This window comes from Sylvia atricapilla, chromosome 6, assembly GCF_009819655.1.
Source record: "Sylvia atricapilla isolate bSylAtr1 chromosome 6, bSylAtr1.pri, whole genome shotgun sequence".
NCBI classification, from domain to species: domain Eukaryota; kingdom Metazoa; phylum Chordata; class Aves; order Passeriformes; family Sylviidae; genus Sylvia; species Sylvia atricapilla.
The window spans coordinates 56,623,121-56,644,806 of record NC_089145.1 but is presented as its reverse complement, the minus strand read 5'-3'; the positions used below and the strand labels follow the sequence as shown (position 1 = coordinate 56,644,806).

The window sequence follows — 21,686 nt, the reverse complement described above, 5'->3', positions numbered from 1 at the left end:
TTTTGTCTTTGGAATGCAAGTTCTTATGGACCAAGACAGATATTGAATACATAGTACTCTGCCTCACACTTTGGTTCAGTGAAGTGCTTTCATAGTGAGAATAATGCTTTTAGTGATTCAACCTGTCCTGTCCTGTCCCAGTAATCATCCCACAAATTAGGGTTTTTTCCAGTTTTGCTTTGGTGGGAAAGAAGTACCTGGAAGTGGGTGCCTTGTGCTGGGAAGTTTAGCCTGAATATCTGTAGTAAGGATGAAAGCTTATGTCCTGTGCAAATGCATCAATGCTGCCTTGACACAGATTTTTCAGCAAACAATACTCTGCCTCTTTCCAAGCATATTCCTGTATGTGTATGTATAAAGTTACATTGCACACGCCAGTCCTGATTTGCACACACAGATACTGGAGATAAGCACATTTTATAGCTCTGCAAAAACACCCTCCTTGGTGAGGAGATCTCTGTGTGTTGCAGTGTATGCGTAAGCACTAATTTCAGGGACCTTTTAATCTTGGCAGCATCTGTATCACACTGTCTGTGTCCTGTCTATTCGTACTCTCTGCCAAAGTCATAAATGACAAAATGTTTTTCTTGCTCCTCCTGCTTAGCTGTTGGCTTTCTCCTTTTGAGGTATATCTGCTTCAGTCTGATCCAGATTGCCTTTGACTTAAAAGTTATTGGAACTTATTTTTCTGTTTCTGACAGGTTTTAGAATTTGTAGAGTTAAATGCTCTTTAACGTTGCCTTTGCCCTCCATGGTTCCCATTTTCTCATTGTGTCTATCTCACTAGTGAAATTGGCTTCCCAAAACTGCATCATGTGCCTGTTAGAGCCACTCAAGGTTCATTTCTCTCTCACCTCAGCCAGGCCTCCCCCTCATCTGCAGTGTTGTTCTGCCCCAGACTGGATGAGTTAAAGTGTTTGAATTCTACCAGTGTGACTGATACATGGCTCTGCTATTCTGGGAAGCTTTGTAACCTGAAGAAGCCAATATTGATGGTTTAATTACTTCCCAGGTCACTAAGGACAGCAAAGCTACTACTTAGGTTTATCTCATGGCCAGTTCTGCAGTATCATCCCTTACTTGTCAAATTGAGGACCTCCATAGCCAAAGGCTCTTTTAAAAGTAAGTTTTAATAAGGAAACTTTCCTTGGTACCAGCCCCAGAGGAGGTGGATGGCTGGCACTGTAAGTTTTTGTGCTGTGAGGCTTCAGCAAATCTCTGTTCACCATCTATTTGCTTGATGTGCCCTGCAACTGTACAGCTCAGTTCAGACCCAAGCAACACGTAATGGTCTCCACAACAGAAATGTGACTTCCTACTTCCTTCCTCCCCCTCCTAATGGCTGTGATTTAAACACTAACATTGCATCTTCACCTGTCTGGAGACTGCTGCCTCGGCAGCACTTACCTTTTTGTGACAGGGTGCTATTCAGCAGCCTACCCTCAATTTCCCAGGAAAATGGGACTACACGTCACTGACCCTGAAGTGCAGCAGTGAGAGTATGATGCTTGTTAGGGATTGTAGGAGATCCTTTTCCCCGTGTTGGATTTAGTTCTAGCCGTCCTGAAATACTTACTGGAGGTAAAATATGACAAACTGTTTCTGCAGTGACAGGGGAGGAAATTGCTCTTCAAGGACTGAGACATCACTGAACATGTCAGATACTAGAATTTTTGTTGTCCCTTCTTGTGCAGAAGTCTAGGTTTCCTCAACTTCTCTTTCTTGTAGCTAAAAGTTCAAAGAAAATAATCAATGATTTCTATCCAAAGATTGTCATCTTGTGTAATAGTAGGCTCCAGACTCACCTCCAGGTGAAGTAGATCTTACTGGATGTCACATAGATTGTGTATAGCCCTACGTTGTTAAAGATGTTAACAATAGTTAATTATTTTCAAAATGTATTTCTTTATGTGTGTTCTGTCTCCTGCACTGTTTCCTCTGCCTTTGAATACTGAGGTACTATGGGAGGTTTGTGCTGTTCCATGAGGTTTACACACAAAGCAAGAAACTTCCCGTGTAAGGTGCACATGGACAGCACATCTCAAAGCTACTAAGGCCAGCTGATTGGCAGCTCTTCTTTCCTTTCTTTATTTTCCAGTGAGTGAGTGTACAAAATGGAAGTGGACTGTCATGCAGGACATGAAGCCAAGTCCTGAATATATCCTTGCTGCTTATGTTTATCACACTGGAACACTGAGAAATACACTGGGTGTTTGGGAAAAAGATGTAGCAATAATTTGTAAAAGACACTGAGGAAGGTGTGTGAAAATAGTTATTGTTTTGTTTCTTAATGCATATTTTTTTCCCTCAGCAGTAGAAGGAAGCTTGGTATCACAGCTTGAGAGCATGAAACAGACACAGAAGACAAATTATTTTTTATTTGCATTATTTTCTGGGTTTAATTCCATTTTAATAATTTTAAGGATATAATTTAGATTCTCATATTTTGGGTGCTTAGGTTTAGTGACACCCCTGTGGCAGGTGTGAAATTAATGAAGTATGGTGGACTAAGCTCTGCAGGGTAAATCTCAATAGACACTCTTATAGTCATATGTAAATGTGAGTCTGATTTAGTTCTCTGGAACTCCCAAGACTGAAATGTCCATGGGCTGTGTTGGCAGGATGGCTTGATGTAGGACTCAAAGGTACCCATTTCTCCCTCTCTTCCTCCACATGCAGTGTGTGTTTGTGGCTGTACCCCAAAATACCAGATTTGCATCCCACCCCTTTTCTCCCCTTACCCCTTGTCAAAGTTCAACAGCAAGAAAGGAAGGAAGGGACTATGAAGTATCAGCCCTTAGGGTACAGCAGTTGTCACCCACCCTTGGGAGGGCTGTTATACCTCTCTTTTCCCAGCTTGTTATATCTCTGTTTTCCCAGCTATTTTCTTCAGTTGATTGATTAGAATAAACACTGCTCTGATGGGATACACCAGAATCCATAACTCCTTTTCCTGTTTTACTGCTGCTTTAGCTCAGGCTTCTCCAGACACAATGTGAAAAACAGCACAAAAGCTTGAGGCTTCCATCCCAGCTCTGGTTCTCTCTAAGTCACAAGGTACTATCAGCCCTAGAGTGCTCTGTGTGCTTTCCCATCTGAGGAACTTTCCTCTTTTTCCCAGTTGCGTGCTTCTGCTGCCCAGGGTGCGTTCCTGGAAGAACGCTGCCTGTGACACAGCAGATCAGTGGGCAGAGACCCAAGTCCCTGCTCCCAAGGATCAATATGATGTTGGAGTACAACACTGGGGCTGGCATTGCCTGCTCCTTTCAGGTCTGGCATCAATTAGCTGCAGCCTGCAAATAGAAGTGGAGCAGTAGCACTCTGCAACCTCGATAACCTGTCCTGAGCAGCCTGCCAGAGTCAAGGGGCTCCTTGCTTCCACTGCAGCCAATAGACCCATTTCATTAGGCTGGAAAGGTTAATTGCATTGAAAACTGGCGTCATCCTCAGCACATGATCATTGTAGAGCTCCATAGTGGTGTGAGTCCTGAAGCTGTCTCAGGGAAGCCCCTCTGAGCCCTGAGAAAATTTTCTCAGCTAGACTTCTGTGCAGAGCAGCCAGACCCCTGTCTGTCACAGTTCTCTTGCTGAGGTCCTTTTACTTTGCTTAGAGAAAGCTGGTGAATTTCAATTTTTACAGTAATTTCTTTTTAAATACAGAATTTCTGTTACCTTAGCAAGCATACTCTTGTCCTTTTGTTAGAAACAGCATTCTAGAAAGTAGGTAAAGACTAATGTTAGGGTCTTGAGATTTGGCTTTCTAATTTGTTTGAAATGTTTTGAGGCATTTTTATTGAAAATATTAAAACAAAGCAGAAGATTATTTCATGATCTGAGACAGAAAACCTGGCCTAACCAGAGTATTCAAAGATAGCCTTATTCTCTGGTTCGTGGTGACTGAGCAGTAGCTGGTCTATTAAATATTTAGTTGCAGCTTCTTTTATAAACCCTACTGTCTCCCTTTCATCATCTGCCATAGATGAGAACTACCACTGCTAGACAGAAAGAAGAGGACACAGAAGGATGTGAAGATGCTGGGCATGTAGAGCAGTTGCTCTCTAAAAGGAGTCCTTTAGCATACACGTAGTCACATCTTTCTCAGGATGTGGCTTTTGTGGTATCTCAGTTGTGTGTGCTCAGCAGCAGGTCAGTGCCTAGCATCTTGTGTGTAACTGCAGGGCACCTGTGTTGAAGCAGGAGCTCTCCTTGAAGCTGGTCAGCTGATTTTTCACCTTGCCCACTTCTTACAGACCTAAAAGGGTGCATGAAGTCTAATTATTAACACGTATCGTGGCTCTGTAGCTCCCGTCTCCTCTGCCCTCTGTGTAGGGACCTTCTGCAGCCATTTGACTGGAAGTGAATGAAAGGACGGATTTAAATGCCTGAAGTAGGAAGAGGAGAGGAGGATGTGAGGGAGCATCTCAGGTTTGGGAAAGCTGTTTTGTATATTGAGGTGCTCTTCTAAATCTGCACAGGGTTTTTGGTGGGAAGGGCACAGTGGAGAGCTTTCTCTTTAATACAGTGTGTGTTTTATCTCCGCAGACTTCTTGCAGACTTAGTTTAAAGATCTTAGCTCAATACCATTAGTGTATCTCTGCTGAAGGCCCTTTATAAAATTGATTAGAAAGTGGGCTTTTGCATGTGTGTGTGTGGGCTCTAATCTGATTTGAGTCCGAGATGGTATCTTTAATTCAGTGCATCGCGGCAACTCACTCACGAACTTCACCGAGAGTCAGAGCCCCTAATTTGGTTTGAGAATACATTAGCAAAACGAGCTCAGAAGGCCCCTTTTCGGGGAGAGGAGGAGGGGGTGTCTTCAGGGGGGCTTTGGGGGGAGGATTGGAAGAATTGGCTTGACAGAGAGGAATTGTGGATTTAAACAAGATCCTGGGGGCATGATATTCCTGCAGTGGGTCCCAGGGAGAACAAAAAAAAAAAGGAGGAAAGAAAGAAGATGAATTGATTGATGGCCTTGCACAAACCATGGAGAACAAAGTTAACCTCAAAGCAGGTTTAACCCCTTCTTCCCATAGAAACAGGTAGAACTTGACATGTTCTTTATCCAGAACTGTCTTTTTCTCTTCTCATTCCTTCATCCCGCTCTGTGGGCTGCTGCTTAAAACAGACAATAACATTGCAGAAGTAATAGTATGCTTTTGCTTGAGGAGGTGATCCATACTATCAAAAGTTTTCAGGATTTATCCAGCTTGAAGTAAAATATGAAGCCACATGTATCTCCTTCCTTCCTCCTTCCTTCCTGAAATAGGAAAAAAAAAAAAAAAAGAAAGTTTAGAAAGAAATAAAAAGACTAGCACAGCTTGTCTTTGCAGTGGGACAGTGAAAGCAGTGTTTTGCTCCAGGTGATATGTAAAAGCCAGCCCTGGGGATTGTTGGTGGAGTAGATATCTACATTCACTTACAGTTTTATATCTAACCTTCATTCTTCAGATCCCATATTTCTGTATGATGTATAGTGGGGGTTGTGGGGCATCCAGTTTGAGGGGAGGAAACTCTCCAGATTCTCCATGACCTTTTTAAATTAATTAATTATTTTAATTTAAGAAGTTGTTAAAATATGTGTAAGAACATGTTAAAATGAATGGAGGAGTAACTCGTCTTAGGTTCTGTTGGATGCTATAGGAATACTCGAGATTGGAGTAAATATTTAATTTGAAAATGTAATTAGTAAGCTGTTAAACACAAAATGTTTGCTGTGTTAATTCGGTTTTATGGCTCACACAGATGTCAGAAAACTCCAAGTTCTCCCTCCTTCAGTAGCAGTATTGTATTTCCCCTGCAGCTGGGTACTATTTCTTCTTGCCATGAGTATAATGTTCTAGGAGTTGCTGCCTTAAATTTTTTAGCTGGCACAATTCCATTTATTGCAAGGGTACTTTACTGGGTTATACCCAGTCTGGTCATTGATATAATGTCTGCCTTATATTTTCAGTGGAAGCTCTTAAATTGTGTTTGCAAGGTATTTACAAGATGTCCATTTGATTGCATGGACAAGGCATTCCTGGACAAAATGACTAATATAATTGCACCTATGTGTTTGTGAGTGAAGTTGACTGAGCCTTTGGTTTTGCAGTAAAAATGCATGTTTTGTAGTTACAATTCAGTATTTTTGTTTGTGATCTTCTCTGTGTAATGACATGTTAAGGTTGGTTTAGGCAGAGTAGCACCAGATCTCCTGACTTCAGTATATTGCAAAATGTTCAGTAGAGAGAGGTCCTTTATGATACATGTTTCAGTTGCATTCCTTGAGTGTAAGATCAGCCTCAACCACAGCTACACAGAGGACACAACATATTCAGAGATGGTTTGGAGCCCTTCCTCTCAAGAAGCGCATTTTTGGAGAGGGAGCTGACTGGGCTTTCAGGAATGAGGAATCACAAAACCAGATACTCAGAAATAGACGACTTTGGCAGCAGGTCTTACGGCTCTTATTTGGATACACAACTGGATTGAGTCAATGCCTGAGCTCAGCCATTGGGCCACCTTCAAGTAATTATTTTAGTTAGTCTTCATGCTCTATCGATAGTCTACCATATGCATAGTTGAGATTCCTTTTTCCACCTTATTTGATGGACTGCTGAGGTCAGCAATTTTATTTCAGTAGCTTGCTCTGATGAACTTTATATCTGTACAGCCTTCTCATCCAGATGACGCTGCAGTGCAGAGAAATAATCCAATTTTACTTGATTATTAATAATTACTCTCAGCTACTATTTTCTTCAGTTGATTGATTAGAATAAACACTGCTCTGATGGGATACACCAGAATCCATAACTCCTTTTCCTGTTTTACTGCTGCTTTAGCTCAGGCTTCTCCAGGCACAATGTGAAGCAGGGGATTGTAATGCAAAATAGTATTTTAAAATGTGCCTTCTTGCTGTTTTTTAACTAGGTGTGACCAAAATTTGTTTATGTGGATTGGACATGTTTTCCCCTGTTCGATGTTGAAGCTGGACAAAACAGCTCCTATTTTTCATTTGATCTTCCAAACTGATCAAAGGCTATATAGGTTTGTAGGAAATGTGCTTCTTACATATGATCTGGTCCATTATCTGGCTGGATGTGTATGCCTCCAGGAGGGTTTCAGGCCTTGAGTCTCTTTGGAAGGATCTCACCTTGTAGTTGAGTGAGGTTTTTGCTGTACCAGATTTGACAGTTTGGGGTGGTTTGTGTTTTGGAAGGAGCATATTACAAGGCACTCTCTCAACAACTCATGGCCTGAAACCCTATCCAGCACTTGTGCAGGGACAGAAGAACTTCAAAGTGTTTGCAGATTTGTCAAGAACTTAAACACCTCAGCTAAATTATGCGCAAAAAAAATAGGAAGACTAACACTGAAGTTCATGTTTTCACCAGCTTAGTGCACAGTCAGGGACAGCCCCTCCTAGCACTGCAATCCAGTCACTGTCTCTCCCGTGCTGATTCAGCCTGTTTTGTACCACATGCTGTGAATGCCAAGGGGTGAGCAGCACTGCAGCCAGTACCTCAGAAAGTCAGAGCAGGCAGCTCAGGTGTAGCTTAGGAAGAGCAGCGATTTTCCTACAGAGTAATTGCTATTAACCTGTGGACTGGCATTCTCTCTGTGAGGATGGTTGATGCAGCATGGGAGACAGTTTAGCTACTTGTAGCTCTTTTTTATTTGCATCTTGGGTTCCTTGAAATCATTCTGGTTTGACAATAATGCTATTTCCAGGTTGTGAGAGTGGGAAGTGAAAGGATTGCTTTAACATTAACAGAATTTTCCTTCTCTTTGCAAGCAGGAAAGTTGTCAGAGGCATTTAGAGTTTTGATTTATCTGCTTAGGATGAATCCAAGGTAATAAATGAGTCCGTATGAGATGTTTTTAAGAAGCCTGTTGTTGAATTTCCTCTCTGGAGTGAACTGAACAGAGTGGAGAAGCCTGTTAGAGCTGGCAGCGCATAACTTCCAGGAGATGCTCAGGCCAGTGAATGTCACCTGGAGGTGGAGATGTGTGAATGGATGCACTGTACCCTGTGATTTGCAAGGTGTGCACAGGGCCATCAATCTGTGCAGTGTGACTGGCAGGAGAAGAATGTTTGTTAATGTAAGTAGGAATTTATAAGAAAGTCCTCTATTGGGAAAAATTTGCCTTCGTTTTTTTTCCCAGGAACATTTGAAATAAAAGTGTGTTTGGAGAAGGGGTAGTTAAACACTAGAAAACAAGCCTCCAGAAATCCAGTAAAGGTCATGGGATAGCTGCAGTGTTTGACATTCAGATGACTTTTCAGATCCTGAGGTCCAGTTCTGATCAATAGGAATCACAATTCGATTTCAGTAGGAGTTGGATCAAGGCTTAAATGAAGAGCCAGGATACTGTAACAACTACTTCTGTTTTATTTCCCCTGTAGCTAGAAAATTCTGGGTAAGGTTTAGGTGTCAGGTAAGATACTCAATTCCAACATTTTTTCCTCAGCAAGCTGTAAAAGAAAGCATTTTTTGTGGGTCACAGAGATGCTAAGAAGTAGCACTCCTTACCATGAGTGAATGAGAAAGAAGTTTCATTCAGGCTCTCATCAAAGTGGCTAGAATGTCCAGGTCAATTTTTGTAAACTGATCAGCAGCCAGGGTTACAGAGCTTCTGATCACATGCCAGCAGTGATTTCATTGTGATGCAGAAGGAATGGGGTAACGTTTAAAAGGCACCAGATGGAAAAGTGAAACTGTGTTTCTCCAACCAGCAGTCAGCTTTCAAATCAGAGGGATTGATTTTTTGGCTGCATGATGCTCCTTGACACATGGTTAATCTCTGAATAATACAGGATAACCTTTTGATATGAGTTGATGGCACAGATTCTGTGGTACTCTTGAATTTCCAGAACTTTATGTAAAATTCCACCTTTTCAGGTGATTTAGATGCCATTTATTTCCTAGTCTCAATCTCTCTATGTTGCCTGGCTAAAGAAGATAGCATGAAGTGTTAAAACATTTCTGTGTACATTTGAACATAGATATTTCTGAATGCATATAAGTAGAGAAAAGAGACATACTAAGTGAAGCAAAAGCAGAGCTGTGTGAAAAACACAGGGAGCTGCATGGAAATTAGAATCTCAATTCACAGAATATTTGTTGTTTGACAGTGTTATTTCTTCATAAATCTGACTGCAACCTGAAATTTTAGACAAAGTAGAAATTCCAATGAAATTTATTTTGAAGAAAGTTCCGATATTTTGTTTCATTTTGTTCTTGAAACAGTGTGTGATGAGTTCATCAAACAACACAAGGCAACTCATGAAGTGTTTGGAACAGAGCAAAATTAAGCATCTGATTTTTTTAGAGTTGTTTTGAAAATTCTACACTAAAGACATTGCCAAAATTGACTTAGTTCTGTAATGAAACAGAGTAGCATTTTTAAACAAAAATGAATTTTTTTGAGGAAAAACTCGGAGTGAAGTATAATTGCAAAGGAGAACAGAAAAATGGGTTGTATGGAGGTATGATCAGGAGGCAGCTGATGTGTGAAATAGCATGTGGGGAGATGGAGATAGGATTAGGCAGTATTAGGTTATTGTGTAGACTGGGTCACAGGGACCTGGGCTTAAGGTACAGTGAGGTGTAGGAGGAGGTCAGAATTGGTGTGTATTGTAGAAACAGGTTTGCAAAGCCCTCTGGAAGAACTTTCCTTCTTGCATGCAGGAAAACACAAGCTACTCACACTACTTACACAGGCAAACTGAAGAGCCATGATACTGCAGAAGAAGGTTCAATTTCTGCTGATGATGTGGACATCACGTGAGCATAGAATTTGTCAGTCCACTGTTGTGGTTAGGACACTCGTCTGCACACTCCATTCTTTCAATCACAGTCGCTGTTTGACTCTCAGGGTGTTCCTGAGAGGTAGGTCCTTCAGGACTGTGTCAGCTGGGGGAAGCACTGTCCTGGAGAGCGGCAGGGACTTAGCAAAATCTATAAGAATTTCAGCATTGAGGCTGGAATTAGACTTTGAGACATTTTGGCTGCCTTTTAAGGGCTGAGTACTGTAATTCACTGCCCCACATTGTGAACACAGAGCCAATGACTAGTCACAACGTGAGTCAAAACATGTATGTGGGTCTTTGGCTGTGTTTGGGGCATGGTTACCTAGTGGTGATTGACCTGTGCAATCATTCCCAAAACTCTGCTAGTAAGAGTGGGCACAGAGGCAGATCTGGGAGGGTAAGGTCTACAGTATGTAGACTGGTCAGAGAGAGTATGACTGGTCACAGACACAGACTTAGTTTGCCAAGGGCAGAGGGAACTGGAAGGCTGGGCACACAGAGCAGATGAAGTGTTAGTGTGTGAAGTTATAGATCCTGTCTTTATGCATCACATTGATCTCATTCAGTGTGTTATACTTAGCATTTTGTTTATATAATCTCAGTGTGTTACAGGGGTTTGTTTATTTTTAACTCCTGTATGACTGGAAATTTCAGTCTGAATGCTGTCTGTTTATAAATAGGAGAAATTTGTCCAGGCCTGGCAAAAGATCTTTGACAAAGGCTTTTGGGAAATTGAGAAAAATGGTTTTACTTGGCTTACATTGTCTTGTCAGCTGGGAGCAAAATCCAGACAGGCAATCTGTGCATGGGGTGGTGAAAGCACTGACCACTATTTGCATGCAATGGTAAATGATTGTGTCACTTTGTTATGTTTCTAAAACTTTAGGAGTTTAGGTGGGAAGAAGAACGAGGAATAAGATACATTCTGCATCCTGCAGGAGTCTAGTGCAAACCCAGCCACCTGGTGAAGTATGTCACGGGACTAGAAGAGTTTGGGACTAGAAGCTGTCTCATAACCACGCCTGACCTCACTGCTGGTGGCTGCTCACCGACTTAGTATTTGTGTTGTGTTTCTTATTGTAGGCAGGGTTTGAGTGAAACCAGTCTGTGCATTTGGCGCAGGATTCCCTGATGTAAACAGAGTGCTCAATTAATAGAGATCAACACCTACCAGAGATTTTAGAACACCTCTGGATGCCCCTTTCTTCCTGTATCATCACCATATTCTCCAGAGGCAGTTATATTTCCCAGAGGAATGCAACAAGGATTAAGAGGGTTTTCTCCCTGCAAGTTCAGGTACAGAATGCTGTGTGTATCTCTAGGGTCTGCTGAGCCCTGGTGGAGCTAGGCTTCAGAACTTGCTTTAGAATTGACCCTGTTTGCCCTGATGGGTTGCAGTGCTCACTGCTGGCTTGTCAGCAGACATTGATTCCTGTTTCCCATTGCTCTGAACTCCTGCATGGCTCACACACAGAGAGCTCAGTCTATCTGCTATGAGCTGTTGGGGTTGTTCACTGGAGGGAAAATCTTTAGCTTTGAAGATCTTTCACTGTCAAAATATCCAGTAAAGCTGTCTCGTTGCCTCTCTGTACCCATTGTCCAGGTTGCTCACGCTTTCTGTTCTGCTTGTGCCTGTTCCCCTTCAGCCCACTACTGTCTGTCCATGGTCTTCTCTCTCTGTGCATCTAATGGAGCTTGGTAATCCCGTTAGGTGCTTGCAGCGGGTGCTGCCGAATTTGCTTGCAAACGCCTGTGCCAGGTCGAGTGTCATTGCCAGCAGCACTCTTGGCGGGATGAAGGTTGCATTAGCGAACAGTAATTGAAATGCAAAATAACATTTTGATCGAGCGAGCAGGCTGTTTATTTATCAGATCAATAGCCAAAATGCCCCATCTGGAGAAGTCAGCGTGATAACAAGTGATAGCATTCCAAGGGCAAAGGGAACAAGCGCAGCGGGGAGGACATGCCGGCAGGGTGGGCTGGTTTCACTTGGGTCACACCAGGCCGTCAGTTGCTGAAATTTGCTTCTTTTTGGGTCCCTACTTTGAGGAGGGCAGGTCCCCTGCTGGCTGCATCAGCAAAGGGTTCCAGATCTCAGAAGGGACAACAAGCTGTTCTTAAACATGGGATAGAGCAGATTGCAGAGATACGTTACACCGTGTGAGGTCTTCTTCCTCCCAAGCTCTGATAGACACAGGAGTGTGCCTCAAGGTGTGGACTGCAGATGATATGGCTCAGTTAGGCAATGCTTTTTGATTGTTTTTGTTTTACTGCATTGTAGCATGTTTGCTATAAAGATCTGGCCCCTCACAGTGATGATCAGGAGGTATGAAGTCATAGTTTGGCTTCTATAGCAAAGCTACTGGAATGGTGTCTAGGTGATGAGGAAAGGAGAGATGTGACAGAAGGGGTTTTTTTTTGTATTTGCACAATAACTTTATGCATGCTTGCTATACCCAGATACCCTACAGAATGAAGCCATGTAACATTTAAAGCTATTTCAGAAAGGTGCTATATGAAAGTGTAGAAGCAGCTGTATAGCTTCTTTCCTGGTGTCTGCCTGCCTGTTTGCTTTGCTATGTCTGTGTGTTAGCTTCTGCTTAGCCATTAGCAGGGATGCTAAAGAATGGAGGAAGAAGAGAAACTGAAGTTAAAAAGCTTGCAAGCTTGCATTCCTTTCTTTCATATCCAGAAACAGTAACAGAGAAAAGTGAAAACTTACTGGGATGAGAAAATAATCTATTAATGATGCCAAAATGATTATTTTTGTGGGGATTTTGTAATCATATTTAGTTAAATTTTCCTACAGTGATGCCAATTTGTCAGGAAAATTGAAATAATTAAAAAGTATTTTGCTTCAGAATTTGTTTTGGCTGAAGTGAGATTTTTAGGGGGGGGTTATTTGGTTGGGTTTGGGTTTTTTTTAAAATCTAGAGCAAGGAACATGCAAGTTTTGTAGAGTATCCAGGAAAATCGTGTTTATTCTGCTGTACAGTTTCTGTCTAATGAGCAGTTTGTTGATCTCATCTTTGGTTCAGGCAAGGAAGAATGCAGGACACTCTGGGGCCTCAGGTAGGGTCAGACTTGAGTGGACAGGAAGCTGCTTTGTCAGTCAAAGGAAATGGGGACAGTCAGTAAGATGGATGAATGAAATGGATTTAGAATAAGTTATGTTGGTTAGAAGCTGGAATATAGGTCAGATACAGTTGCCTACTTAATACATGCAGTGTGTGCTAAGAGATCTGCTAAATACTTATCAAAGGTGGGAGTTTAGAGACTCAGCAAAACTGAACCTTAAGTTTATTTTAAACAAGTAGCTGAAGATAATCCTGTATGTTACAGCCATGTAAGGTGTGCAGAAGGAAACCACTGTTCCATATGTGACCTATTCTCTTTACACCTGTGGTATTCATTAGCAGAAAATGTCTGCAGTTACTCACAGTCACCTTGCTTTGCCACTGTATCATCTTAGAAATCCTTTCTTGAGAGTCAGGGTTAAAAAAAAATCAAATTAAAAAGCACTAATTGCCCTTGTTATTTCCTGTGCTGTAATTTATGTGGAACTAATTTCAGTTAGTTTTTCAAGATCTGTCAGATTTTGAGCAATGTTCTAATGATGAGGCACTTAGTTATAGATTTCCCTGAGAGCTACAGGTGGAATCTAGGCAGAGCCCATCTAATCTGTCTAGATTGTCTTGGTCAGGGTGGGAGAAAGAGACAGAGTCCCATTACAACTGTATTGTTGAAATGTAAGAAACAGAAACCTTCCCAAAAAATATTATCAGCTCAAACGCAGAAAATTTGTAAATGCATCCTAGTTGAATAACATTCAAGCTCATATTTTGTCTCTGTAAACCCATAGTCCTCTTTCTCAGTAAGTTAGTATTCCTAAAGAAATGTCAATTACTGAGTCACTTTGCACATTTGTTTCTAGGGTGATGTCTTTGGTATGGATCTCCCATCCTAACTCCTTCCTCAAACACTTAGAAAAATTAAGTAATACGTGTGGGTCTCTCTTTTTTCATGCCACTGTTCCATGAATTGTAGGCAAGGTTGAAGGAGGATGTCTTCAATGAATATCTTGAAATGCAAGAAAGTGCAGTCTGAAGAATTTGTACTGGTGGCAGTTTTCTGTCAGAAATGCTGAGAGGATACTGAGTCAAAGGTCTCTGAGACGTGAGATGTTGGATCAGGCTGTGATGCAAAAGTGTGATATGAATGTCAGTGCAAGAAGTTCTCCTTTCCTTGCTCATCTGAGAAGGTGGAAGCAAAATTCTGATGTATAAGTGTTTGAAATGTGCTCTATTGAGCCTCCTGTCTATAGATCTCATTCACAAGTGTCCAAAGGACACTGAAGGTGCTTAGAGAGATATAGATTATAAGTGCTCTAGATAGGCAGCGTATAAAGAAAGACATTCAAGAAGAAATGAAGGTCTAGCTGAGCATTTTAACAGGGATTGAATTGCAGCTTTGCTGTCTGCAGGCAAAACTGTTGAACTGCTGTGAATGTAGAAATAGTGGGGTAAGTGGAAATGTGAAACACAGAATGATAACACTGAGGGGAAAGGGTGCTGGTAGAACTTGGATAAATAGTGAACAGCGAGTCAACCCTGTCCTTGTCTTGCTGTGGTAGCAACAGTAAGCTAGAGGCATTAGCTCAAGTGCTAAAACAATTCACTCTGAGGAAGTGCCATTTAGTACACCAGAGGGCAAGATGCCTTCAAAAGGCAGTGTGTTAATAAGAGAATGAAACTGATAATATGTGTCACACCTCCAGATTAATTGTCACTTCATCTGTGTAATACTTCTTACCATTTACTAACAAGACCGTTGCTGTAAGGGTAAAGAGAAATTACAGTAATGAGGAGAGGGATGAAGGCTAGTAGGAAATCCATAATGTCTTCTGTCCATGAGAGCCTTTTCTATTTATTAAGCAGCCTCCAGACAGTTTGCTGTGGCAGCTTTTTTCAGCATGAGCTAACTTGGGTTAGAGAAGATCTTCTGATATGTAACTGGGCTCTGGTTATGCAATGGGTCAAAGGGATAAAATATCTATTGGGCATTAGACAAGCAAGTACTATTTGTGTAAGAGCCAGAATATGAGCACTAGCTTATCCAGAGACAAGTATGTAGCATGGAGGAGGGCATATTATGGATAAATGCCTTGAAAACTGGCTGTTTGGGGTTTGCCACACTCTACAGAACAGGAGCATAACCCATGCAAGCCAAAGGGAGCCATCAGTAGGAAACATGGCAAAACTCTTAGAAATCAGATCTGCACTCCAGAAAAATCAGTTAAATCGAGCTGAGTGCTGACTCTTGTCCATTATAGCAATGCAAAATACTGAGATTGAAACAAAAAAATCTCCAAAGCCTGTGCACTTGTGTGTTTATGTTTATGATCATGCCCGTCATGCTGGTACTACCCAAGCTCTTGCCTGTTCTCAGAGAGGAATTAAGTTTGTCCTGGGAACAGAATGTTCCTGTATGGTAGAATAAGCCCAGAAAAGATTCCTGATGTGACTGTGTTACCCACAGTTATCCACTGTACAGGGGTAAAGTGGCACATTGGCAGATCCCCTTATTGGACTGTTGAATGGAGAAAAGCTGTCAGTACGGATAAATTCTCTAAATGATAGCTCTCCCATTTGAAGTCCATATGGAGTAAAAGGGCATGAGAAGCCAGTTGGGTGCTGATCCCTTTCCTCCCTAGCACTTTGGTGGGTGTTCTCAGTGAGGCAAGGGTGGGAGTGTGTTTGTGAGCTGTCCATAGTAAAAGCAGGTCAACCAACAGGTGTGGCTCAGCTCTGTGACATTAACTCTTTGCATAAGTGACCTAAAATTACACTGGCTGTTATTGCAGCTGTCACATCCAGCCTGACACTTGGAAAGCATTATTTATTTCTGTCTTCTGTATCTAAAAAAAGAAACCTGACAAAAAATTTGGCTTGTTGGAGTTGCAGCCAGTGTTTGAGTAGCTGACTTACATTGTTTGTCAGTCCACTGTGGATTGCAAAGCTCTCTCATGTGGCCCACAAAAGACACAGCATCCATGTTTCCCGTGATGCTCACATCCCATTTACACATGCAGTGCAAGTTTGTGTCATCTGAACTGACAAATACCAGTAACAAAAATAGGTCCATACCACGGAAGAGAATGAATGTTTTTATCTCTCTTATCATCGGTGTTTCTGCAGATTAAAACTACTTTCATCTTCCATGTCTGGTTTAAAAATTTCTGTGCAATCCAGGGTGTTCTTTTTTCACAAGCTGGTGCCTGAAGTGAGCAGCTTTATACCGGCAGACGTCTCAGGTTTTGTCAGTATAACTTAAATCTACTCTGAGGACTTCAGGAGTGAAGTGCAGTTGCACAAGTACAGCCATATGGCTCCTGGAAGTTACAGGCTGTACAGGTATCTTACCTGCAGGGTTTTCAAGATTTCATTCTGTCTGGAATCCACATCCAATGTGAGAGCCACCCAGAAATAGCCTATTTCCAACATTTACGTTTCTCCTTGTGCCCTAAATAGGGAAGATTTTTCCTGAGGAGGGCCTGGGTGTTTTCTTTTTTTTCCTCCTACTTCAGCTGATACTGGTTTTACAGCTGTATTTCAGTACCCATTTTAGTGATGATTTCAGTCTTGCTGTTGGAAATCTCCAACATGCTGACTTGGAGACTTTATGACTAAACCAGAAAATCCTGGTGAAGGGACTGGAGTACATGGCAGAATGTTTGCCCATTCCTTTCTTCAGGGAACTGATCTATCATTGCGTTTCTTGTTGAAGATGAGGTTTCAGCCACTAAGGAAGCTCAGCAGTATTGTTACTAAACTTCTTTTGATACAGTTTTGGGATAGTGAGTGCTACTTAGAAGGTCAAATAATTAGATTTGCATGAGCACTTCAATGCTCAGATGGTATTAAATTACTGAATTGTGTATACCTTTAGCTGATAAAAAGTTCCTCTCAGGGGGAGAAGTTACCTTCTGTTACAAAGCTGGGTGTTCTGGCTGTCCTGCTAAGCAGGTGTGAATGGTGGACATTTTTTTTTCTCACTTATACATAAAGACTATTGAATTGTTGTAATTTCCAAATACCCAAAGTGGGGTAAAGAGGTGAATGTAGCTACAAATTACTATTTCAGGCAAAAATAACCCCCAAGGATATGGAATAAAATAGCCATACCTGCATCAACCCTAAACTTGTAATCCTTGATGTTTAAAAGAATGAAAATCAGGGGCACTACTGCCTCAATTTTATAACTCTATAGTCTTCTATCCCTTTCTGTTCCTTCCCATGTAGCAATCCTTTCTTCCCTTATTGCTGTTGTTCTTGAGAGATCATTAAACTCAAAAGCCTTTAATGGCTAAATACCAGCCATTGCAGAGAAGCAGCAGAAGATGGAAGGCTGGAGAAGAACTGAGGAAACTTGTAACATTAACCAACATTGCTGCCATAAGGAGAGAGCACTAATGGATAAAAACCTAAAGCACAGCCTTGGTCTAAACCTGTGTATTTACATCCAGAATCACTGAGGTCAGAGCACGCTTGTCTGAGGGCAAGTTACAAGCACGTAAAGGCTAACAACACTGTTAGTGATAAACAGCAGTGGGTTTATGAAACAGGAGTACAGCAGACAATAACCTCTCTTGATGCAATTAGATAATTAGTGGGCAGAAGGAATGCAGTGAATAGACTGACTCCGGGCCGTGCATGGGCTTTTGACACAAAGCTGTGCAAAATCTTATTAGGGAAATTAGATCAAATTGGTTTTGATACAAATCCTGTGAAATGAATCATGGATTAAATGACAGAGTGTCAACAGAAGGGTTAGAGACATTCTTTATCCTTATGCAAAGATGGTGTGCAAAAGGACAGTGCTTTGACTCTGAATACTCATTACTGACCTGCAAGAAACGTGAAAGTGATCACTCCCAAATTTACAGGTGACAGAACCAGGAGATACTGAAAAAAATCAGTGTAGAAAAAAGAAGAGCTAGGCTGAAAAAAATGAGCATTGTGAACAGGCTTTGGTAAAACAAGTGATAATTAGCAGTGTGTAGTTCAAAGATGGTTCTGGATCTACTTTGGAACAAGGAGAGTCCAAATTTCACGTTGTGCAGAGCAAGGTGGCAAAAGCAGCTTATGTTCAGAGAGGTCCCAATGAGACAGGCTATCAAATTGTGTGAGATGATGTGCGACCTGATGTCTGGCAAAGCTACTGCTCAGTTGGTCCATATGTCTTCCTGGCTGTGTGCTTTCCAGAGTGACTGTCCCCTGTAGTGCTGCAGCATTGCACTGTGCAGTTCAGGGCACCTTGCTGCAACAGAGACCCGGGGAAGTTGGAACAGATCCAGAAAAGGACCACAAAGATGCTAAAGGGATTAGAAGGAATGACCTATGATGAGGAAAGGTGAAAAGAACGAAATGTTTAGAACCTCTAAGCCTGTTACATGGGCACAGAAATAGTAACGGAGTTTCCTGTGCCAGCACGGAGGAGAGTTGGATCAAGTCTCTCTCCTTTTACATTCCTATTAAGGTAACTAGAGCCAAGCAAAATGGCTGTTCATCACTTTGAACTCTTTGCAAAAAACATTTAGCTGTTCTTCTTGAAGTTCAAGATGTTGTATCTCATTGCCAAGGGGACACTCTGACTGTTTAAAAATCAGCAGGGGATTTCCATGAGACTTGCAGAAAGTCAGAGGCCAGAAAAGAAAAGCACATACTCTGGAGTGGCTGGAGTCACCTTAGCTGTAATCTTTGATTTGTCTTGGTGTTAAGGGCTTTTGCTCTCAAGCATGCATTCACACTGAACCAGAATTTGCTATGTAGTGAGTCCTCACTATCCAGAAGGGTCCTCAGCTGTAAGGATGTAGGGGGCTGGTTTCCTGGTTTCCATCAAACGCTCACTGCTTGCATGCCTTGGAGAAGAAACTGCATCCCCAGGTTTTGGGGGTTTTTCCTGGTCTCCCCCCCTCCTTTTTTTTTTTTCTCCCTCTTTTTTTTTTTTTAGTTTTCTTTTTTGTTTGTTTGTTTTTATTTTTTGTTTTCTCTCCACTGAAGGAAAATATCTTGGTAAGCCCTGTTGAGGTCATCTGTGAATGATGGAGTATTTAAGAAGCAGAAGTTGGGATTTAGGCTCCACTGATGGAATCTGCCAGTACGTCTCATCTCCCTGTCATTCTTGTTTCATAGTGTTTTCTTCTGTCTGCATTGAGAATAACAACGCCATAAGTCCACAGTGCAGAACAGTGTTTTATGGTTGTTTTGCCTTCCATTTTAACTTTAATCTCATATTGCTGTGCGCAGTGATCTTCATTTCTTTACCACAGATGTACTTCTCAGGTAGAGAGGCTCCAGAACCTGCCCAGCAGGTTTCAGCTTTGCTGTGAGATGCTAAGATCTAGTCTCAGCTAGCAAAGCTTCGTCTTCCTTCACACAGTCAGCTGTCGTTACACCAGAAGATCTGCAATATGTCTAGGGGCCCTGTGGGAATAGAGATGAATGCACTTGCAGCAATTTCTCTAGCTGCTCCATGACCTCTAGTTCATTATGGCCCTCTGGGCAAAGCATGGGCATTTATCAACTCATCACACTGCCTCTGAGAGGGCCCAAACCCTGGATTCCTCTCAAGTAACACCAGGCAAAGCAGCTGAGGAACGTGAGATGCCTGCCCATATTCTCAAGGTCAACAGTCTTGCCAAAAAACAAACTTGGCTGATCGATCCCAGAGATAGGAGATGAGGTCAAACTTTGAGGATGAAACAGAGAAGGGAAAATTAGGAGATACTTAGGTCAAATGAGATCATGAGGATGCATGTCTGTGAATTTGCTGCATATCAAACATCTATATTCCTATCAACAGACACACAGATGTGATATATAAAAGTGTGCACTCCAGTCTTGCTGATTCACAGGATGTTTTGTCCTGTCCCCTGACGGATTTGACCTCTTGGCAGAAGGAGTTGCCACAAATACCAGGTAAATAGGCTGAAGCTGAAATAGAAATAGAAATTGCTCACATGACCATGGTGTGGTAACTTTAAACAAGCAGAGCTTCCAAGAAGAAAAGTCAAGCATCTCCAGTCAGTCAGTCAGTCAGAATTCTTTGGCCATGTCATCAGGAAAATGCATGTTTAGTTTTTCTTAAAGCCTTTGACAAATTGTCTTGCTGAAGGGAAAATTTAACCTCTCAGGTTAATATTATTATCAATTAAAAGGTGTCAGAGACAGAAAGAAGGGCTAGACATACCCTGCTCAGAAAAGAAAGTCAATTTTCACTATGATAAAGGTTAACATGCATCACCCACAAAGATCAGTATTGTGGTGTTTGATCCATGTGTTAATGATCTGGGAAGTGGGTGAACAATGAGGCTGCAGCTGAAATCAAATTGCCAAGGAAGACTGAAGAGCTCCAGAGGATCCCAATAAAGCTGGGTGTCTGGACTGCACAGCATAGTGGCAGGTGAAATACACTGTTGACTATTGCAAACATTGCACACCAGAAGGATTAATTTGATTTTTCATAAATCTTAATGGATTCTGAATTCACTGTAGCAACTCAGGAATAAGATCGAGTGTTGCAGGAACTTCCTGATACTATTTGTTGAAGAAATGGTAACAATTTAGATTTTAATTTAAAGAGGGGGGGGGGGGAAAGGCAAACAGTGCAAGGAATTTCATAATATGTAGACTGGGAATAACATTGAAAATATTGTAACATCACTGGGTAATTGATGGCATGCCTTTGTCTTGACTTCTGTCCAGACCTTCAGCTGGACAAGTGATGGAGCAATGCCAGTTTCGTGCTGCTGAGGAGCTGGCTCACTGAGCTGTGCTGGACTGAACAGAAATAGCCAGACTAGAGGAAGTTCCGAGATGGATGATGAAGCAGATAAGAGATCTGCAAAATCTTCTGCATGAAGAGCAATCATATAGATAATGAAAACCTGAAGTAGGAGAACATGGCAAAACTGCATTTCCTGAGAAGGAGAGTCAGGAGATGTCCAGGGAGTCTGACAGGCTGCAAATACGTTATGGGCAAATAAAAGTGGGATTTGTTTGTTCATACACCACACAAGTAATCCCTGAAACTCATTGTTGTAAATACTGTTAGATCTAGCAGTCTTCCAAGAAAAGTCTGAAAAAAAGGATTTTTATAAGGAACAAGACTATCTGTGAATAAAATAGATATGAAGAGCTTGAAAAGCTGGTAGAGTTCTTCCATAAACTTAAGAGTGTAACTTCTTTTTAAGAAGTGGGAATTTGTGTGTCCATGCAAAAGCTCAATACTAGTAAATTTTAGAAGATTAAGATTTAATACTGAGATGGAAGAAACTTCTCATCAGATGATTTTCCTTCCATTTCTAAGCTCCTCTTGTAGTGATGATAGTACAGAAGGTTGAGGTAAAGCGTGAGGTGCGGTGACAGAAGGAGTCAAACTTGGAAATTAGAAAATTAATCGAAGACTTCTGTATTACAAATGAAAGAAAGAAAATCCAGTTCTGAGCAGGTCCTTTCTGCAGGGTCTGCTACTGAACCTTTTTACATATAGCCAGGGCAGGACAGTCTGTATTAACCAAACATCTTTTTCACCTGGTCAGCCACTGGCAAGCTTGTTTCTTTCTGCTGTCTTGGGGTAGATGGTAAAATGGGTAGATTGTGCTTCATCAGCACTGCAGCCTGTGAGCAGTCTGAAATTATGATCTATACAAAGAGCTTTGTCTTTGGTGGTGAGCAGGTGGGCTGGTCTTAGTCAACAGTTCTTCTCAAGAAGAATCTGCATGGGGTTGATCTGCCTGAGCCAGCTGGAGTTGGACTGAGGCGGCAGAAGGAGTTCTCTCTTTTGACTAAGGCTGGAGCCGGGTTTGGCCGGGCGGTTGCTGAGTGCCTTT

At 41.8% G+C, this 21,686-nt stretch overlaps 1 protein-coding gene across 1 annotated transcript in view; it reads left to right on the top strand.

The window, feature by feature from the left end:
- The window catches only part of ESRRB (estrogen related receptor beta), a 127,646-nt gene that overhangs the window by 64,805 nt on the left and 41,155 nt on the right, over positions 1 to 21,686 (top strand). The gene's annotated exons all lie outside the window — the stretch shown is intronic.